Raw genomic sequence first — 17,137 nt, forward strand, 5'->3', positions numbered from 1 at the left:
TACAATGAGGTAAAACTGCAAATAAACTCCAGAAGAATGACTCGTAGTCTAGTCTTATCACGAACTCTATTTGTAGAGTATTTAACTAGCTATAGAGGCTAAGAATAGATTCTAGCTAAATAGGAGCTAGGTTTAGGAAGCTAGTTCCCTTCTATGGCTAGACTAGGTTTTCTCCTTGTTGGATGTGGTATCTGACTCCTCTGACAGGTTCCTGTTTCTTGAAGTAGTTGTTGTATCCTCGGCCTTCGAGTTGCACTGTAGATCCTCCTTCGATGCCTCCATATCTAACCAGAGGATTTAAGAGTGGGATGAGTACGAGCGTACTCAACAAGTTCATTATAGGAAAGAGGTGTTTAATGCACTAGCTACAGCATTAGACCAGAAAGTGTAATACCAATGCAAGTTTTCATAACCATTTCTTCAAAAGGTTGCTTTTATTCCGAAGAACTATGTCCGTCAGCCTTCACCGGTTTACTAGAACTTCATGGAGCTCCTTTCCGGCAGCGTTCGCAGTTCCAAATCCCGGAACAGGGAGTGACAGGTCACGATTCATTACACTCTGCAGAGGTGTGTTGCTTTACCCATAAGAGATCTTAACCTTGGTGCCAACCGAGCCGCGAGCTCGTCCACACTTCCTTTGGTGTGAGGCCCGGTATAAGGTCATAGCCAATCATATTCCTCCGCTACCTCATACACCCACCCTTTGTTGCATCCCCGACCCTGGGTCCTCGCCGGTCCTCTTACACCAATTAAGGATGGACCCCGACCACGACGACCGCAATACCGTGGGGACTTAGCTGGGACCCCCACCCAACAACCTGATCCTCGGGCGACAAGTGTAACTACGGTCTCTGCCGTGGGGACTTAAGGCTTCCCCAGCCTAACGCTTGCCCCTTTGGAATACAAGTGTTCTATGGTAAAGCGCATCCGTTGATGTACAAGAGGTGGAAATACGATTGACTATTCCGTCCCACTCCAGATCTTATGGTTAACACGGGTATTACGGCACAAGAATCACTGGACGACATTTGTTGTTTAATCCTAGATGGATATAAACCCTTGCAATGGAACCTCCACCATATCTACACAATCCATGGTTCCATTGCCCACCACATAGTCATATTCATAGTTATGAAAATAGTGGTTTTGGTTTTTATGCAATAGTGATAATCATAGTATTTTGCAAGTAATTTGATAAAGATACTCAATTGACATGAGCAAGTGATGAATTTGCCTTTCTTGACTGCAAGATTATGCAGGCAAGGTCTTCAATACGCAATAACTCCAAATTCTGAAATAGCATCATTGTCCGGTAAGGACGATGTTTAAAAGATTGGCAATGATGCAATAATGCATAAGTATGAGATGCAATCGCTCTAAGCGTGACCTAACCCCGATGATTTAGGATTAGTGAGTTGTATTGATTAGTTCAGGGTGTGTTGCACTTTTAGAGTGATTCACAAACAAGGTTCTTATTAAGGTTTTGTTGTCTTAGAATCATAAACAAGTGTTGTAATATATCATAATAATAACACTAATAGCACACAACAATAACATTTGGTATAATCCTAACATGTAATGAATAGTGGTTGGTTTTAGCACTATATGGCATGGTTAATGATCAATTATCATATACTTCAAAAGAATAACTTTTGAAGAACATGTTCTTTGATAAAGAACAAGTATGGTAGTTAGGGTTGTGGAGTTCTATGGTTTTCTATGGTTCTAATTGGCTTCTGGAGTAAGTAGTAGATGGATCACAATAATGTTGGATTCATCGACACCTAGGGCTGGTAAGGCTGAGTTAAGCCTAGGCATCCTAAGCAAGTATTTATACATGGTTGCTATCAAGGTTAATTCATCTGGCTGGTGATTGCTAGCTAGGGTTTATAGGTTCTTATAAGCAGGGTTGATGATGATTCCTTATTTTCTTCAAAAGAATAACTTTTGAAGAACATACTTCTTAAGTAATAAGAAGTATATCAATTAGGGTTGAGGTGGTTTAGGTTTTACTATTGGTTCTATGAAGTAAGGAATAATTGGCTCCTAAATAGGATGGTTGATAAGTATCCAATACTAGTAGGGTTTAGTGGAACATGTTAGATAATGCTCAAGATTTGGCATAGTTGCTCCTGAGGTTCATCACATTGGTGTGATGCTAAGCATGGATAACTAAGGATGGTGGTCTTGGGAATAGGAACTAGGGTTTTACACTTGGTTGATCCTACTAGATCAACAAGTTTTATTTAGATGAGGACATAGCATAACAATTAACTATGTTAGGGTTCTTACATTTTATGTGATCATGGCAATTATTTAGTTGCTATTATGGTTCTATGTTTGAAAGGAAAGTATCATGATCACATGTTCTAATCTAAGGCTTAGGTTTAGAAACAAATTAAGGTTCACATGTAATAATGGAGCTAGGGTTCCTAATTGAATTAGGGTTTTAGGTTTCACATGAAATGATGGGTTGTAATATTATCCACTATGGAATTAGGGTTTGCTATCTACCATATAGCCCTATGGTTAATAACTTCAATTAAAATTGAAGTTATTAGTAACTTGTAAATAAAATAATACTCCCTCCGTCCCGAAAAAAGCTGCGCGGGGGAGAAATGTTTTGAACTGTTGACCATTTTACAGAAAAACCCTTTACACTTTGAAATCAGCCCAACAAACACCCCACAATCAGCGCACGGAAACAACTCACGCAATCAGCGCTGCGCGCGTGATCCAGCCACGATCTGGCCGCGATCCGCGCTGCACGAGCTCACCGGCACCCCTGCACGAGCTCGCCGGCGCCCCTGCACATGCTCGCCGGACCCCTCCACTAGCTCGCCGGCGCCCTCCACGAGCTCGTCGGCGCCCTCCACCAGCCGCCGCGAGCAGCTCCACGTCCGCCGCTCTTCTCGCCGTCGGAGGGGCTGCCGCGACCACGTGCAGGGGCCGCTGTGAGCAGCTCCATCTCCGGCCGCCGTCCGCCGCGACCACGCGCAGGGGCCGCTGTGAGCAGCTCCATCCCCAGCCGCCGCTCCGCCCACCGTCTGAGGGGCCGCCGCGACCACGCGCAGGTGCCGCCGTGAGCAGCTCCACCTCCGGCCGCCGTCCGCTGGTCTGGTCGCTGTCGCAGGGGCCGCCGTCGCAGGGTCCTCCGTGCGCTCGCTGTCGCTTCAACGAACGTGGAGGCCATAGTTCTCCACCTCCTCGCCATCCGCTGCTCTTAGCCGAGGGCGTCCGCTCCTCCGCCACTATCCACGTCTGGCGAGTGCGTCGCCAAAAGGGGAAGGCAGCAGCTGCTGCAACTCCAGTGAATTTGTCGGTGAAGGAAAGGTACCTACAATTCCCACCAAACTTGGAATCAGCTGGGTGATTAATTTCCTTATTTCATAGAGCAAATATTGGCAAGCAAATTTGAGTAATATCATGCAAATTTGGGTGATTACTTTCCTTATTTCATAGAGCAAATATTGGCAAGCAAATTTGAGTAATATCATGCAAATTTGGGTGATTACTTTCCTTATTTCATAGAGCAAATATTGGCAAGCAAATTTGAGTAATATCATGCAAATTTGGGTGATTACTTTCCTTATGTACAGACTCAGTAATGGGTGATTACTTTCCTTATGTACAGACTCAGTAATGGGTGATTAGTTTCCTTTTTTTCTCATGGTGTTTCACAGAAATATAAATGGTGGCAAGAAATCCCAGTGATATCATGCAAATTTGAGTGATATCATGCAAATCCCAGTCATCAGTTTTTGTCTTGTGCTGGTCCACATGGCCACCTTCCCTGGCAACCTGGACAGCATTTCAATTTAAGCTAAAAGCAACTGTAACATTTCACATGTCTCAATTATGTAGAGTTGCTGATAATGCACAGTGCATTTGCATATCCATAACAAGAACATAAGAAAATGATAAGCATACCTCCTCACCAATTTAAACTTACCTTTTTGCAGATAATAACACATCAAGAAGGCCGTATCTGCCTGAACTCATCACTTCTCAGCTGCTCCTCGCCGGTCTGCCTTTCAGCTGCTCCTCGCCGGTCTACCTTTCAGCTGCTCCTCGCCGGTCTGATCAGCAAGTTCACTATGGTGCTCCCAGACCTCAATAACGCCCCACTTGACCTCAACTACACTCCACTTGACGAAGATGATGTCTACATACCTGCAGTAGAAGAGGAGATGTTGGTAGATCAAGATGAAGAAACCAATATGGAAGGAGCAACTAGAAACAACAGACACGCAAACCTAACAAATGAGCAAAGATGGGGGCTTTACTTTGCTTTAGAAGTAATCAAACAAAGAGATGGAAAAGTTGACAAGACAGACAAGCAGCTTGTTGCATGCCTATTGAAGACAAGCCTACGAACTGTCGAAACGATATGGAAACAAGCAAATGACCAGATTAAGGAAGGTCTAGAAGTTGATGTGTCGAGCAGAAAGCAGGGCAATGTTGGTCGTAAGAGAAAGGACCTTGACCTCGAGAGGATTTTGACGGTCCCTCTTAACAAGAGAAAAACAATTCGATCACTATCTAGGGCCCTTGGTGTTTGTCCCTCCACATTACACAGAAGGTTCCAGTGGGGTCAGGTGAAGCGTGTCACTAACACTTTAAAGCCGTTGCTAACGGCAGCAAACATTATTCAGAGATTGAAATTTTGCGTCAGTATGCTGGATGAGAATGACAACGAGTTCACAACTTCTATGCCGTCATTCAAAGAAATGGATGACATAGTTCACATAGACGAAAAGTGGTTCCACATGACAAAAAAGAAAAACAGCTACTACCTGCTCCCCGGAGAGCCTCCACCCTTGCGTGCCGTCCAGAACAAGAACTGTATCGGTAAAGTGATGTTTCTCACTGCAGTAGCCAAGCCAAGAAATGAAGGGGGAGTTGTCACTTTTGATGGCAAAATCGGCACGTGGGCTTTTGTGACGGAAACCCCAGCGGTTAAAAAGAGCAAAAACAGACCAAAAGGGACAATGATAGTGCAACCATTGAAAGTCACTCGAGAGGTTATGAGGAACTATATGTGCAACCTAGTGATACCTGCTATACAGGACAAGTGGCCAGACGAGGATGTAGGAAGAACAATTTACATACAGCAAGACAACGCGAAACCTCACATCCTACCTCATGATGAGGTTTTCCGACAGGCCGTAGCACAGACAGATCTGGACATTAGGTTGTTGCAGCAACCTCCTAATAGTCCAGACATGAATGTGCTCGACTTATGTTTCTTTCCATCTTTGCAGTCCCTCACTGATACTAGAGCACCTACAAGTATTAGGGAACTGATAGAGGATGTGCAACAAGAGTACGAGAACTACAAGGTCAACATGTTGTATCGAAGCTTCTTGACACTCCAGGCATGTATGAGAGAGGTCATGAAAGCAGGAGGGGGAATAAAATACGAGCCCCCACACTTGCATAAGGACCTGAAGGAGAGAGAAGGAAGGCTACCAATCGCTCTATCAATCACATCCGAGCTACTTGTAAAAACTAAAGAGCTTATAGAAAAAGGAGAGGCAAATTAGAAAGAGTAGGAGTGGAATAGGAGTGTTATTGTGTTCATATGGATATTGTAGAGAAAGAAAGAGTAATGCTACTGTAGAGAAATGAGTATTGTTTTTATGTTGTAATTATGTCTAGTTATAAAGAGAAACTTCGGCTTTGTTGCTTCAAGTACTGATGAATTATAATTATATCTAGTTATAAGCTCATTTCATAATCAGAAGCAATATGTGTACTCTCTCCAACTCAACTCAGCGGTTCAGAAGAACACAGAATATGCTAGCAACAGAATTAATTTCAACATACTTGCACGATCAAGAGGTAATGGAACTAGAATGGTTTACCTTTTGAACATCAGATACTCATAAGAGCTAGCCCTTAGCCGACATATAGAGTTCAGCCCCAGGCAGAGAGCTGCACATCAAAATTATGCGCTTCTGCAAGAGCTGCCGTGGCTCCAGGCAGAGAAATGGCCTCAAGAGGGCATGCACAGTTCAGCCCCAAAAGCAACCTGGCTTGCCTCCTGTCAGCAAGTAGAGAATATGAGTCAAGGAAAACTTCACTATGAGCAAACTGAACCTAAATGCATTCCTATTACTCCCAAATTCACATCAGTATATCCCAAAAAGCATAAGACTACAAATACAGGTACCTGAATACTAACTAAATCACACACAAATTCACATAACCGCACAATTTGGAGTGTCCAGTGAGATGAACAGAGGCGGGACATGCATGTAAGTTGTGATCAATCACTATCAAAATCATTACAGCGGCTACATATAGGATTTCTCTCACACTGAATTATTCAACAAGAGTTCTGTGGCTATCCAACAGATAACTTTGCCGATGCATTTCTCTTTCAGAAGCTCTTTCTCTAATTTGGTTCGCCTCACAATCCCGGTACACCATGTGCAATTACGTCCAGGAAGCTGACGGAATTCCCCAACTGGCGTACTGGTACGACTGCAGCAACCATAGCATATGAAAGCATTGAGAGTATGGGATTTACCGAGCAGTGCTTGATGGTGAGCGTGTCCATCGTGGTTCCACGGCCGTGCAGCAGGAAGACGCCGGCGGCCTCTCCGGCGACATAAGCACCGCACCCGCCCGTTCGACAGATGGTTCGAGATCGCAGAGTGGTGGCGTCCGGCAGGCAGCAACAGCTCGTTGTCGCTCCCGGAGAGGCGCTCCTGTCCTCCAACACTGGATCCAGAAACCCCACCACCGGATCCGCCAATACCGCCATCAGATTGGGTTTCTTCTCAACGTCTAGGTAAAAAAGTTGAATCTTTGTGAGTTGAGGCCGGGTGCGGCGAGGCTAGGGGAAGGAAGCAGTGATGCTAGGGAAAGGAGGCGGCGAGGCGGCAGCGAGGTGAGGGGCGGCGGAGGCAGCGAGTAGGGCGGCGGCGGCGAGGAGGGCGGCGGCGGCGAGGCGAGGGACGGCGGCGGCGTAGGCGCTCCGTCGCGGGAGGAGAACCTAGGTCGCGAGACGGACGAGGAGGGGAAGTTGTGGCAGGGACTGCGGACCTCAGGTGAAAAAACTTGGGGATGTTTTTGTAAAAATGCCACCGCGCAGCTTTTTTCGGGACGGAGGGAGTATTAAATTTGGCATTTTATTCTTTTTAAACAATTAATAATTAGGGTAATTATTAATCAGGGTTTAAATCTCTCTAATAAAGATTTAACAAAATAACAAATAAAGATAATTACTTTAAATGTTTTCTTTGTTTGTTTACTGATTTTTATTTAATTTGAGCAGTTTTCCTAATTTCTGAATTTTAATTGTATTAAGAATTAAAGGAAAATGTTTAATTAACAAGTATTTAATAATTCAATTTTTATTAAAAATAAAAATTTCATATTATATTTTTATTGGATAGAGTTTTCTTTTCTAAAAAATTTAATATCTCATTTATATTTTTCTGACTTAAATAGAATTTTATATATTTCTGTAAAGTTGCAGCAATTTGTGAAATTTGAATTTAAACTAAAAATAACTAAAGCTACCCGGCTAACTTACCCACTGACATAGGCATCCCCAATGGGCCTGCCGAAGATGGTACCTGGGGTTTACTGAAGGCCCACTACCCGAAGAATAAGAAGATTCGGAAGCCCAAGATATTGTTAAGGAAAGTTAGAGTTGTAATAGGAAGCATTATTTGTAATCTTGCGAGATGAGTTAGAAACCTTCCCGGACTCTGTAACTTGTACAACACGAATCTCTTGGCTCCGCCTCCTATATAAGGGGGAGTCGAGGGACAAAGAAAGCATCGAATCATTGTCTCTCAAACCCTAGTTTTCATAATCATCGAGTACTTTTCGGCTGAAACCTTCGAGATCTACTTGCCCTCCACTTCCAACTAAACCCTAGTCTACAACCCGTAGGCATTGACAAGTTAATACCTTGTCAATTGGCGCCATCTGTGGGAACTAGAGGCGTCAAGGATCTGATTTCGATGGCACGTTCAAGATCGTCGACTTCATCAACCGCAAGCAACACAATGGATCGAGGTAAACAGATCGCAACTGGTCTTGTCGATTTTGTTCCTCACCCGCCCTCCCGTTTGGATGCATATGCGTATCTGGAGGAGCCTATGGAGATGACGTTCGGAAGATTTCACTTTCGCGTCGAGAAAGAGGGATCGTATCGTGTCGAAATTCCGATTTCGTCGGGATCGTCGGCGGTCGATTCTGATTTTTCAAGCTATACATCGTCAATAGAATCAGGAGAGGAAGAAACTTCGTCGTCACGCTTCATCAGCACCAGGGCAAGAGAAAAACTTGCCAAGATCTTCAGCGACATGTCGTTTGAGTCATCTGCGGACTCCTATATAAGCGATGGCTCAAGCAGTGTCGACAGCTACGACTTCATCGACAAATCCACTACAGTGGGCAAGGTCTTCGCCAATCTTCATGATGGTGTCACCAAACCCAACATAGATCTGAAAACAAAATATCATCAGATTTATGTCATCGGAGAGCCAAGTCGTGATCAAGAGGAAACATCTGAGGCTTTCGACGATTTGGGAAATCCATACGTCGATCCCTCTGATTTGCGACGAGGCCTAGGCAATAAATATATCGGGCCACAGCCGCGAGACAGAGTCCAACTCCCGCAAACAGCATGGGATAGAGCCGCAAGGGCTGTGGATGGCTCAGAACCAATGGCCACCACAGCCACGCCAGAAGAATTACAAGCATATCAATATAGGCTCGCACGAGCTGCAAGGGAATTGGAAAAACAGACAGCTGAGCTAAACAGAAGAAAGGAGGCAGCATCTGCATCAAGTAGGCGAAGGGCAGAGTTGAGTCGACAATCTAGAACTTCGGGTGATAGCCACAGAGAAGCTCGGAACAGAGCAAGATCAAGGTTAAAAAACGTACCTGAAGGAGAAAGAGAGCACTTGGTTCAAAACCTCGACATGTCTTTTATGTCGATAGACACGAGAGGGAACATCATCCCCAAGACACCAGAAGCTGGGTATATGGCGACACAAGCTTTCATCCTTGCATCCAGGCCACCCCCAGGAGATCCAAGGGAAGCACTGTACAACATGGCGATGGCAGGAGTTGGAGCCATGGGGACGGCGTTTGTATCAACACCTCCCGAAGGAACGGCAAGGAAAAATAGTCAACGACCTGCGGCAGCAACAGCAGCAGCTCCCGAAGGACCAAGTGGAGCAAGGTACACGGCAGCACAAGCAAGGGTCGACAGAGCGCGACAAAGCAGAAGGGAACATCGGCAGTCCCCAGAGTTAAACGACGAGGATATGTGTGGCTTGCCGTGCTTCACAAGGAGAGTTCGAAAAACTCGAGTCCCTTCGGGATTCAAGTTACCTGATAACTTCAAAAAATTCGACGGCCTTCAGGATCCAGAGGATTAGCTAGTTGATTATCTCGAGACGGTGAAACTCACAGGAGGAACCAGAGCAACAGCTATGCAAAGCATCCAGGTGCATCTGAGTGGAGTGATGGCGTGTAACTCACACGTTCGTTGGGAACCCCAAGAGGAAGGTATGATGCGCACAGCAGCAAGTTTTCCCTCAGAAAGAAACCAAGGTTTATCGAACCAGGAGGAGCCAAGAAGCACGTTGAAGGTTGATGGCGGCGGGATGTAGTGCGGCGCAACACCAGGGATTCCGGCGCCAACGTGGAACCTGCACAACACAACCAAAGTACTTTGCCCCAACGAAACAGTGAGGTTGTCAATCTCACCGGCTTGCTGTAACAAAGGATTAACCGTATTGTGTGGAAGATGATTGTTTGCAGAAAACAGTAGAACAAGTATTGCAGTAGATTGTATTTCAGTATAGAGAATTGGACCGGGGTCCACAGTTCACTAGAGGTGTCTCTCCCATAAGATAAACAGCATGTTGGGTGAACAAATTACAGTTGGGCAATTGACAAATAAAGAGGGCATGACCATGCACATACATATCATGATGAGTATAGTGAGATTTAATTGGGCATTACGACAAAGTACATAGACCGCCATCCAACTGCATCTATGCCTAAAAATTCCACCTTCAGGTTATCATCCGAACCCCCTCCAGTATTAAGTTGCAAAGCAACAGACAATTGCATTAAGTATGGTGCGTAATGTAATCAACAACTACATTCTTAGACATAGCATCAATGTTTTATCCCTAGTGGCAACAGCACAACACAACCTTAGAACTTTCTCACTGTCCTGTGTCAATGCGAGACATGAACCCACTATCGAGCATAAATACTCCCTCTGGGAGTTACAAGCATCTACTTGGCCAGAGCATCTACTAGTAACGGAGAGCATGCAAGATCATAAACAACACATAGATATAACTTTGATAATCAACATAACAAGTATTCTCTATTCATCGGATCCCAACAAACGCAACATATAGAATTACAGATAGATGATCTTGATCATGTTAGGCAGCTCACAAGATCCGACAATGATAGCACAATGGGGAGAAGACAACCATCTAGCTACTGCTATGGACCCATAGTCCAGGGGTAGACTACTCACACATCACTCCGGAGGCGACCATGGCGGCGTAGAGTCCTCCGGGAGATGATTCCCCTCTCCGGCAGGGTGCCGGAGGCGATCTCCTGGATCCCCCGAGATGGGATCGGCGGCGGCGGCATCTCTGGAAGGTTTTCCGTATCGTGGCTCTCGGTACTGGGGGTTTCGCGACGGAGGCTTTAAGTAGGCGGAAGGGCAGGTCAGGAGGCAGCACGAGGGCCCCACACCACAGGGCCGCGCGGCCAAGGGGGGGCCGCGCCGCCCTATGGTTTGGGCGCCTCGTGGCCCCACTTCATCTCCTCTTCGGACTTCTGGAAGCTTTGTGGCAAAATAGGCCCCTGGGCGTTGATTTCGTCCAATTCCGAGAATATTTCGTTACTAGGATTTCTGAAACCAAAAACAGCAATAAAACAAAGAATCGGCACTTCGGCATCTTGTTAATAGGTTAGTTCCAGAAAATGCACGAATATGACATAAAGTGTGCATAAAACATGTAGATAACATCAATAATGTGGCATGGAACATAAGAAATTATCGATACGTCGGAGACGTATCAGCATCCCCAAGCTTAGTTCTGCTCGTCCCGAGCAGGTAAAACGATAACACAGATAATTTCTGGAGTGACATGCCATCATAACCTTGATCATACTATTTGTAAAGCATATGTAGTGAATGCAGCGATCAAAACAATGTATATGACATGAGTAAACAAGTGAATCATAAAGCAAAGACTTTTCATGAATAGCACTTCAAGACAAGCATCAATAAGTCTTGCATAAGAGTTAACTCATAAAGCAATAATTCAAAGTAAAAGCATTGAAGCAACACAAAGGAAGATTAAGTTTCAGCGGTTGCTTTCAACTTGTAACATGTATATCTCATGGATAATTGTCAACATAGAGTAATATAATAAGTGCAATAAGCAAGTATGTAGGAATCAATGCACAATTCACACAAGTGTTTGCTTCTTGAGGTGGAGAGAAATAGGTGAACTGACTCAACAATAAAAGTAAAAGAATGGTCCTCCATAGAGGAAAAGCATCGATTGCTATATTTGTGCTAGAGCTTTGATTTTGAAAACATGAAACAATTTTGTCAACGGTAGTAATAAAGCATATGTATCATGTAAATTATATCTTATAAGTTGCAAGCCTCATGCATAGTATACTAATAGTGCCCGCACCTTGTCCTAATTAGCTTGGACTACCGGATCATCGCAATGCACATGTTTTAACCAAGTGTCACAAAGGGGTACCTCTATGCCGCCTGTACAAAGGTCTAAGGAGAAAGCTCGCATTGGATTTCTCGCTATTGATTATTCTCAACTTAGACATCCATACCGGGACAACATAGACAACATATAATGGACTCCTCTTTTATGCATAAGCATGTAACAACAATTAATAATTCTTCTCATATGAGATTGAGGATATATGTCCAAAACTGAAACTTCCACCATGGATCATGGCTTTAGTTAGCGGCCCAATGTTCTTCTCTAACAATATGCATGCTTAACCATAAGGTGGTAGATCTCTCTTACTTCAGACAAGACGGACATGCATAGCAACTCACATGAAATTCAACAAAGAGTAGTTGATGGCGTCCCCAGTGAACATGGTTATCGCACAACAAGCAACTTAATAAGAGATAAAGTGCATAATTACATATTCAATACCACAATAGTTTTTAAGCTATTTGTCCCATGAGCTATATATTGCAAAGGTGAATGATGGAATTTTAAAGGTAGCACTTTGGAATGGCAGAAAATACCATGTAGTAGGTAGGTATGGTGGACACAAATGGCATAGTGGTTGGCTTAAGTATTTTGGATGCATGAGAAGTATTCCCTCTCGATACAAGGTTTAGGCTAGCAAGGCTATTTGAAACAAACACAAGGATGAACCGGTGCAGCAAAACTCACATAAAAGACATATTGAAAACATTATAAGACTCTACACCGTCTTCCTTATTGTTCAAACTCAATACTAGAAATTATCTAGACCTTAGAGAAACCAAATATGCAAACCAAATTTTAGCATGCTCTATGTATTTCTTCATTAATGGGTGCAAAGCATATGATGCAAGAGCTTAAACATGAGCACAACAATTGCCAAGTATCACATTACCCAAGACATTAATAGCAATTACTACATGTATCATTTTCCAATTCCAACCATATAACAATTTAACGAAGAAGAAACTTCGCCATGAATACTATGAGTAGAAACTAAGGACATACTTGTCCATATGCTACAGCGGAGCGTGTCTCTCTCCCATAAAGTGAATGCTAGGATCCATTTTATTCAAACAAAACAAAAAACAAAAACAAACCGACGCTCCAAGCAAAGCACATAAGATGTGATGGAATAAAAATATAGTTTCAGGGGAGGAACCTGATAATGTTGTCGATGAAGAAGGGGATGCCTTGGGCATCCCCAAGCTTAGACGCTTGAGTCTTCTTGATATATGCAGGGGTGAACCACCGGGGCATCCCCAAGCTTAGAGCTTTCACTCTCCTTGATCATGTTGCATCATACTCCTCTCTTGATCCTTGAAAACTTCCTCCACACCAAACTTAGAACAACTCATTAGAGGGTTAGTGACAATAAAAATTAACATATTCAGAGGTGACACAATCATTCTTAACACTTCTGGACATTGCATAAAGCTACTGGACATTAATGGATCAAAGAAATTCATCCAACATAGCAAAAGAGGCAATGCGAAATAAAAGGCAGAATCTGTCAAAACAGAACAGTTCGTATTGACGAATTTTATTAGGCCACCAGACTTGCTCAAATGAAAATGCTCAAATCGAATGAAAGTTGCGTACATATCTGAGGATCATGCACGTAAATTGGCTTAATTTTCTGAGCTACCTACAGGGAGGTAGACCCAGATTCGTGACAGCAAAGAAATCTGGAACTGCGCAGTAATCCAAATCTAGTACTTACTTTACTATCAAAGACTTTACTTGGCACAATAAAATACTAAACTAAGATAAGGAAAGGTTGCTACAGTAGTAAACAACTTCCAAGACACAAAATAAAAACAAAGTACTGTAGGTAAAAACATGGGTTGTCTCCCACAAGCGCTTTTCTTTAACGCCTTTCAGCTAGGCGCAGAAAGTGTGTATCAAGTATTATCAAGAGACGAAGTGTCAACATCATAATTTGTTCTAATAATAGAATCAAAAGGTAACTTCATTCTCTTTCTAGGGAAGTGTTCCATACCTTTCTTGAGAGTAAATTGATATTTTATATTACCTTCCTTCATATCAATGATAGCACCAACAGTTCGAAGAAAAGGTCTTCCCAATATAATGGGACAAGATGCATTGCATTCAATATCCAAGACAACAAAATCAACGGGGACAAGGTTATTGTTAACGGTAATGCGAACATTATCAACTTTCCCCAAAGGTTTCTTTGTAGAATGATCAGCAAGATTAACATCCAAATAACAATTTTTCAGCGGTGGCAAGTCAAGCATATTATAAATTTTCTCAGGCATAACGGAAATACTTGCACCAAGATCACATAAAGCATTACAATCAAAATCTTTAACCTTCATCTTAATGATGGGCTCCCAACCATCCTCTAGCTTTTTAGGAATAGAGGCTTCGCGCTCTAGTTTCTCTTCTCTAGCTTTTATGAGAGCATTTGTAATATGTTGCGTGAAAGCCAAATTTATAGCACTAGCATTAGGACTTTTAGCAAGTTTTTGCAAGAACTTTATAACTTCAGAGATGTGGCAATCATCAAAATTCAAACCATTATAATCTAAAGCAATGGGATCATCATCCCCAATGTTGGAAAAAATTTCAGCGACTTTATCACAGGCGGTTTCAGCAGTTTTAGCAGTTTAGTGCAGTTTCTCGCTTTGCATTAGAAGTGGAAACATTGCTAACACCAATTCTTTTATTATTATTAGTAGGAGGTGCAGCAACATGTGTAGCATTAGCATTACTAGTGGTGGTAATAGTCCAAACTTTAGCTACATTCTTCTCTTTAGCTAGTTTTTCATTTTCTTCTCTATCCCACCTAGCACGCAGTTCAGCCATTAATCTTATATTCTCATTAATTCTAACTTGGATGGCATTTGCTGTAGTAACAATTTTATTTTCAATATCACTATTAGGCAAAACTTTCGATTTCAAAAGATCAACATCAGAGGCAAGACTATCGACTTTAGAAGCAAGTATATCAATTTTCCCAAGCTTTTCTTCAACAGATTTGTTAAAAGCAGTTTGTGTACTAATAAATTCTTTAAGCATGGCTTCAAGTCCAGGGGGTGAACTCCTATTATTGTTGTAAGGATTCCCATAAGAATTACCATAGCCGTTGCCATTATTATAAGGATATGGCCTATAGTTGTTACTAGAATTGTTCCGGTAAGCATTGTTGTTGAAATTATTATTTTTAATGAAGTTTACATCAACATGTTCTTCTTGTGCAACCAATGAAGCTAACGGAACATTATTAGGATCAATATTAGTCCTATCATTCACAAGCATAGACATAATAGCATCAATCTTATCACTCAAGGAAGAGGTTTCTTCGACAGAATTTACCTTCTTACCTTGTGGAGCTCTTTCCGTGTGCCATTCAGAGTAATTGATCATCATATTATCAAGAAGCTTTGTTGCTTCACCAAGAGTGATGGACATAAAGGTACCTCCAGCAGCTGAATCCAATAAATTCCGCGAAGAATAATTTAGTCCTGCATAGAAGGTTTGGATGATCATCCAAGTAGTCAGTCCATGGGTTGGGCAATTTTTAACCAAAGATTTCATTCTTTCCCATGCTTGTGCAACATGTTCAGTATCTAATTGTTTAAAATTCATTATGCTACTCCTCAAAGATATAATTTTAGCAGGGGGATAATATCTACCAATAAAAGCATCCTTGCATTTAGTCCATGAATCAATACTATTCTTAGGCAGAGATAGCAACCAATCTTTAGCTCTTCCTCTTAATGAGAAAGGGAACAATTTTAATTTTATAATGTCACCATCTACATCTTTATATTTTTGCATTTCACATAGTTCAACAAAATTATTAAGATGTGCAGTGGCATCATCAGAACTAACACCAGAAAATTGCTCTCGCATAACAAGATTTAGTAAAGCAGGTTTAATTTCAAAGAATTCTGCTGTAGTAGCAGGTGGAGCAATATGTGTGCATAAGAAATCATTATTATTTGTGGTTGTGAAGTCACACAACTTAGTATTTTCAGGGTTGGCCATTTTAGCAACAGTAAATAAAGCAAACTAGATAAAGTAAATGCGAGTAACTAATTTTTTTGTGTTTTTGATATAGCAAACAAGATAGCAAATAAAGTAAAACTAGCAACTAATTTTTTTGTATTTTGATTTAGTGCAGCAAACAAAGTAGTAAATAAAACTAAGCAAGACAAAAACAAAGTAAAGAGATTGAGAAGTGGAGACTCCCCTTGCAGCGTGTCTTGATCTCCCCGGCAACGGCGCCAGAAAAAGAGCTTGATGGCATGTAACTCACACGTTCGTTGGGAACCCCAAGAGGAAGGTATGATGCGCACAGTAGCAAGTTTTCCCTCAGAAAGAAACCAAGGTTTATCGAACCAGGAGGAGCCAAGAAGCACGTTGAAGGTTGATGGCGGCGGGATGTAGTGCGGCGCAACACCAGGGATTCCGGCGCCAACGTGGAACCTGCACAACACAACCAAAGTACTTTGCCCCAACGAAACAGTGAGGTTGTCAATCTCACCGGCTTGCTGTAACAAAGGATTAACCGTATTGTGTGGAAGATGATTGTTTGCAGAAAACAGTAGAACAAGTATTGCAAGAGATTGTATTTCAAGATAGAGAATTGGACCGGGGTCCACAGTTCACTAGAGGTGTCTCTCCCATAAGATAAACAGCATGTTGGGTGAACAAATTACAGTTGGGCAATTGACAAATAAAGAGGGCATGACCATGCACATACATATCATGATGAGTATAGTGAGATTTAATTGGGCATTACGACAAAGTACATAGACCGCCATCCAACTGCATCTATGCCTAAAAAGTCCACCTTCAGGTTATCATCCGAACCCCCTCCAGTATTAAGTTGCAAAGCAACAGACAATTGCATTAAGTATGGTGCGTAATGTAATCAACAACTACATCCTTAGACATAGCATCAATGTTTTATCCCTAGTGGCAACAGCACAACACAACCTTAGAACTTTCTCACTTGTCCTGTGTCAATGCAGGCATGAACCCACTATCGAGCATAAATACTCCCTCTTGGAGTTACAAGCATCTACTTGGCCAGAGCATCTACTAGTAACGGAGAGCATGCAAGATCATAAACAACACATAGATATAACTTTGATAATCAACATAACAAGTATTCTCTATTCATCGGATCCCAACAAACGCAACATATAGAATTACAGATAGATGATCTTGATCATGTTAGGCAGCTCACAAGATCCGACAATGATAGCACAATGGGGAGAAGACAACCATCTAGCTACTGCTATGGACCCATAGTCCAGGGGTAGACTACTCACACATCACTCCGGAGGCGACCATGGCGGCGTAGAGTCCTCCGGGAGATGATTCCCCTCTCCGGCAGG

At 42.6% G+C, this 17,137-nt stretch overlaps 1 long non-coding RNA gene across 2 annotated transcripts; it reads right to left on the bottom strand.

Annotated features, from left to right (window-relative positions):
* Positions 1-2,576: 2,576 nt before the first annotated feature.
* Positions 2,577-7,047, bottom strand: LOC127296026 (uncharacterized). Of its 2 annotated transcripts, none has more exons than XR_011743780.1 (4): positions 6,536-7,047; positions 5,868-6,046; positions 3,953-4,173; positions 2,577-3,337 (listed from the first exon to the last, which is right to left on the bottom strand). It is a non-coding gene; the product is annotated as an uncharacterized lncRNA (long non-coding RNA). The 2 variants fall into 2 exon arrangements; XR_007848221.2 differs by having other exon boundaries at positions 2,577-3,801.
* Positions 7,048-17,137: the final 10,090 nt, after the last annotated feature.

This window comes from Lolium perenne, chromosome 4 (assembly GCF_019359855.2).
Source record: "Lolium perenne isolate Kyuss_39 chromosome 4, Kyuss_2.0, whole genome shotgun sequence".
Taxonomy (NCBI): domain Eukaryota; kingdom Viridiplantae; phylum Streptophyta; class Magnoliopsida; order Poales; family Poaceae; genus Lolium; species Lolium perenne.